A 5,847-nucleotide genomic window follows, 5' to 3' on the forward strand; every position below is an offset into this window, starting at 1 on the left:
GGGTGAGAAAAGATAAATTTCAATAAAATTGGGACAAAAGTAATTATTTAATTAAATGCATAAATTGTCTTATTCTACATTGATAAGACAAAATACCTCCTAACGATAGAAAGAAAACACACATGCACACACAGAGACACAGAGACGCACACAAACACACACAAAAACCAAACAAACAAAAACCACAAATGCTTCCCCATTTTTAAACATATTTTAATCTATTTGAGTTATCAGCAATTCTGTATCAATGTGTATGGAAGAAGTTTTCAAATCTTAACCATTTGTTTGGCCTATTATGTAGAAAATTATAATTTAATTAACACTTACCAAAATAAAGGTTAAATCTTTGCTCACTCACATTTTTATGACTTTTATGGAAAATGTTAATAAATATAGGTTTGGGGAGAGGTATATTTTAATTATTTGTATTGGCATCTTTTTTTTTACTGTTAGTTGCATTATCAACTTGAGTAATTGACTATGAAATATTCAAATGAATCTTTTAAGCAAAATTGGCACTGTATCTGCTGAAACAGATTTTGCCACTAATTGTATAGTGACTTTTTACTTGAACTATCTGTGTCTAACTGCATTATTTTTAAGAAGTGTTATATATGGCATTCCTTTGTGCTGACGGGGGGGGGAAGAAAATAGAATAATTTAAGAACATTTTATCAACAAAGTACATGACTACAGTTTAATATTAAATATAAATAATGCTTCTTTTTACATAAATGTTTTCAGAACTCAATGTGAGTTTTAGAATCCTATTTCTCAAGTTGCGTTAGGAAATAATTACTGCACTCCTTCTAGAAATTAAAAAAAAAAACTTGAGAGTAGGTGTTCATTGATTGGAGAATGGCTGAAAACACAGTTATATAATTGTAATAGATTATTATTATAGAGTATGAAATGACTGAGCAATTTGGAGAAACATAAGAAGTTTTGTACGTAACAAAAGAAGTATGAACAAAGCAACAATATATCTGACCAAAGCAACATAAAAGAAAAGACCCATAGCAGTAAGCTAAACTCAATTTTTGAATAACTAATGAAGGTTGCAGAAAATTGTAAATGAAGGATATCTCCTTTATAGAGACTAGGGGCTATTATAGCAGATGTATTTGTGGTTAGATAAATTAATCACTGTTTAGTAGTTAGTAAATTTGGCTTAGTTTTGGGAAGAGTGATGTAAGAAGTTATAGCAGATTCTAGTTCCCCTAAGAAACTACCCAGAAAAGAAAAATAAATAAAGAGTTGGGGATGTCAAGTGAAACTACAATCAATAAACCAAAATGGAAACATCATTAAGATCCTCCATCCAAACCAGATCTGTATGAGAGAGCCAGAAACCTATTGGCACTTTTATTTTAGGTCCTCTAAAAAGTTTGAAGCTAGACCACTTGGAGATCAATGAGATTTAGCTAGTGGTTCAAGCATGGTCCCAATTCTAGATTCAATTTCCTGTCCTACATCACAGTTGAAGACAAGGGCAAGAAGGGAATCTGAGAACCAGCCACCCATCTAGAGCTAATGCAGGGCAGTAATGGAGGTATACCAACTTTAGCAAGGACAAGACAGTAGCCTAGCCACCCTTGCAACAGTGTGAAAGAAAGAAGAACCTGGTATGGCATAAAGTCCCAATCTAAGACCAGAGATGTGAGTAAACAGAAGAAAATCCCTTAAATAATGAATGCTAGGAATCAAGAGAAACTGATGAATGGATTTGGATGGAAATATATGGAAGAAATGAAGCAAGAAGTTTAAAAAAAAATTAAAATTAAAGTTCACCAGAAAAAAAAATTAAGAAAATAGTCAGCTTTCTAATGGTCCCATTCATTCCAGGGCTTCCATCTTTGTGAATTTGGCCAACATCTCCATAACTTGGACTCAGTCTGATTAAAAGGGACAACCCCTTTTTCTATGCAATGAAAACACTCAAAGAATTCCAAGGACAGATCCCAAAAGGATAAAATGGTATTGGATTTGTAATTGCATAGTATGCATGTAGCCTGACTAATCAGTTGCCCATGCAACATTGTGCTCATCACCTTCAAAACCAGGTTGGTGAGTTTTCTCTGGGAGAAGGTAATGAGAATCCAATTCTTGGTTCCCTCTAATTACATTGCCTTCTTTACTTTATCCAGTAGTTCACAGGGAAACTACTGTACATCTTGCTAGTCATAGCCCCAAAAGGTAGCAATCAGGCTCCACAAATAATGGAGCATGGCAAATGTGTCCACTTCCTAGAGCACATAAGACAGTGTGTAATTTATGTCAGAGAGAAATGTACATAGAACATGTCTTCTTCATTTGCATTAGTTCTAAACTCTTATTTATGAAGGATCCACAGTTACACACAGTGGATGAACCCTGCCTACTGCATGGTTCAGTTATGTCATTTCTCACTGATTCACTGTCAGCAGATCAATTTGCTAATTTACCTGACATTTGAGCCTTCCCATTGCCTGTTTTGGCAAGTAATTCTTCTGTTTCCCAGAGAAGGGCCAAAAAACATTCTCTGAATCTTTAGAGGTGATTGAGCATTTGAAGGATAGATTTCATGGAACAGGTATTATCCAGGTTCCACAGACCAGTCATAGAAGGAGTCACTATTGACTTATGGCAGATGGGGGAAAAAAGCTTGAATTTTCTGCTTTGCATTCCTTTGATTTGAGTTAGGGACATTGTTGCTATTTCTCTGAACTTCCTAGAAATTAAATTCTCTTGGTGAATATGAGACAGCAGACTTTTGCTTTTTTGGGGGAGGGTATTCATCTCCTGCCTTCACTGACTTGCAGTATCCTTCCTCTCCTTTAACTCCTCAATTTACTTTCTTTACTTCAGTTTCAGTTGGCCTCTAGTGTCCTTTTCAAACCGGATCTTCAGTACATTAGCCAGTAGACACTGGCACCAATGCAACAAAGCAGTCAACATTTGGGGATGTCCCTGAGGAGCCTGCTAAGATTGGAACACCTCCTCTCCTGAAGCCATTGACTGAAGCATCCTACCACTTCTCACAGACTGATCCTGCTTCTAGTTCCTAATTGCTAAGATAGTACTTCTGACAATTTCAGATCCCCTTCAGGGTTATCATTAAAAACATGGTCTTCACAGAAGAAACAGAACATACAAAGATCATTGATTTCCATAGTAAATATGTATGTAAATATGTATCTGGTTTCTTTGAAGTGTTTAGATACATGTTCCACAGAGTACCATCCACAGGCCACATGAGAGCACTCCAACACACCCAAACAGATTTTTGGTTGTTACTGCATCCAGAAGTACCACTTCTGAGGATTCAAGATACAATGGTCCTGAGTGAGTCATAATATCTCCATATGCATCTATTCATGTCTTACAGAAGTCTCAACTCCTTTTGTTGAATTATATTTGATATAGTCTTCTTTGTAACCCAGAACCTGGGCCTGGTAAATCCCCATTTTAGCCAATAGTATCTAGCAGGTCTTCAGAAATCTAATTGGTCCTGCAATTTTTATTCCATGAAGCACAGCACAGCTTCACAAATCCATCTTGATTTTCTTCCATATTATTTATATTCATTTATTTTTTTAGATTTCTTTTAATCTACAACATATAACTTAGGATCTCAGAGTATTCCTAGAGAACAGCTGGGATAGGTGCAGCCACTATGCCAGATAACTGGCAGAAGTCATAGAATTTTGCAATGGTAGAACCACACACTGATGTTGGCTTCCTCTGGTGGAGGCCTCTGTTTGGTAGGTCTCACAGAATGTCCCCTGCTTCTCTGCTCCTGACAGTTCCAACTTTCTGGTCAGGAACTTCATGGTCTGGTGGACATTCTTACCCTCAGCCACAGAATTCTGGTACCCACAAGTGACCCCTATGTTGTCAGGCCAGAGAGAGTGTGTTTTCAAGGAATCTAATACAGTAGCCTTGCCTCTCCTTCTACTCTGCCCATAGGAAGTCCCACCTTCAGGCCCCAGTGGATGGTGTTTGGAAGAAGAGTTGGGGAGCTATTTCAAGAAATCTTAAAACCACACAGGTTAATTAGATCTAGAGGGAAAAATGAAAATTTAAATATGCCCCTACTTGCTTCTTGAAGGAATCCGTGAATTGAAAATATCCAGGAACATCACAGCCAAAATTTGTAAAGAAAAAAGAAGAAAAAAAACTACGGCAATGAGTCAGAAAGAAAGAGCTCATGTGCCAGGGGACTGCATTCAGGATCACAGAAACCAGTGGTTCCTTTTCTATAAAGAAAAGAACTAATGGGAAAATATACCTAAAACACAAGACAAACAAGTCTTAATAAAATCTCTTTTAAAACTGAATATGATTTTACTGGGGAAAACGGATCTCTAGTCTCATTACCAATATACATAAATTGTCTCAAAAGCCTTATTGCTGTTTTAAGCTTTAATATTAACTGATTGATTTTTTTACACAAAATGGTGGAGAAGAGACAACAGCTTAGCAGAACTCTCCCAACATTGTCTCCAAAGAACTTTAAAATAACATCTCAAGTGGAATTCTGGGGTGGCAGAGACAATAAAAGGTTGGGGTGAGACATTATTCCAGCCCAAAACAATTTAGAATGTTGGCAAGAGAAGTCTATGACATGGATTGGGGGCCAGCCTGGAGCACATTTGTAAGTAGAAATTTGGGGCAACTAGTCAGAAAGAGATCACAGAGGACCCTCTGCTGTCACTGGGCATAGAATCCTCTTGCCTCACCCATACACAGTTCATGGTCTCAGTTCTGGGTCACAGTTCTCTGGTGAAGAGAAGCACTAGCACTTGTGGAGAGCAGAGGCCTTGGTCACAGTTCCAAGGCAGATAAGAGTTCTTGTGATCAGTTAAAAGGGATCAGGTACCTTGGTCTCAGTTCCAAGTCAGAACATAACACTAGCACTTGAGGGCAAAGGAAATAGGGGACTTGGTCATAGAAGACCTGGTAATAGAAACCTAAATTGCCAACAGGGAAGTAGGATGGGAAGTGGATAAGAGAGATGTGAATATAAAAGAGAGGGCACATGAAAGAAGGCAGGGGTCAGAGGCAAAACAGTCCTTAGAGGAGGAATACGATAAAAAGAAATAGAGATGGATAAACAGGAGAAAACAGGATGGAGAGAAATGCACAGTGAGTAATCTTAACTGTGAATGTGAATGGGAGGAATTTTCCAACAAAAAGGAAAGGATAGCAAACTGAATTGGAAACAAGAATACAATAATTATACTCTTTACAAGAAACACGCTTCAAGCAGAAAGATATACACAGAGTTAAAATAAGGGATTAAAGTAGAATCTATTATGTTTCAGATGAAGTAAAAAAGACAGGAATAGTGATCGTGAACTCAGACAAAGCAAATGGAAAAATAGACCTAATTAAAGGAGAAAAAGTAGGGAAACTTCCTTTTGATAAAAAGCAGCATAGACAGAAAAGTCATACCAAACTAAACATATATGCACCAAATGGGATGGAATTTAAATTCTTTTTAAAATATTTTTATTAATTTACTTTAACCACTAAAAGTTACATACACAATAATAAAAGAAAAAGAAACATTATAAACTTAAAATACTAAAATAAATACAAAAATAGGGAAAAAAAGCATTGTCATGTGCACAGCATAACATAAGAGGAGATTCGAAATATACAGCAATAAATTTCCATTTCAAGAAAGCCTATGTAATAAATACTGAACATTGTGTTCCAAGCTTTTCAGCTCCTTTGCTTCCTTGTAAGTTTTCTTTTGTTCTTTGCTAAGTGCTCTTTTGCTTTGCTCTTTTCTTTCTCCCTTCCTTCACCCCCGCCCCCAGAAGGCTACAATTGAGCATGAATATATTTGTATGAGGATAG

At 36.7% G+C, this 5,847-nt stretch overlaps 1 pseudogene; it reads right to left on the minus strand.

The window, feature by feature from the left end:
* Positions 1-1,836: 1,836 nt before the first annotated feature.
* Positions 1,837-3,812, minus strand: LOC114051740 (annotated as a pseudogene).
* Positions 3,813-5,847: the final 2,035 nt, after the last annotated feature.

Source organism: Vombatus ursinus, unplaced genomic scaffold, assembly GCF_900497805.2.
Source record: "Vombatus ursinus unplaced genomic scaffold, bare-nosed wombat genome assembly UNPS02014805.1, whole genome shotgun sequence".
In the NCBI taxonomy this organism is placed as follows: Eukaryota; Metazoa; Chordata; class Mammalia; order Diprotodontia; family Vombatidae; genus Vombatus; species Vombatus ursinus.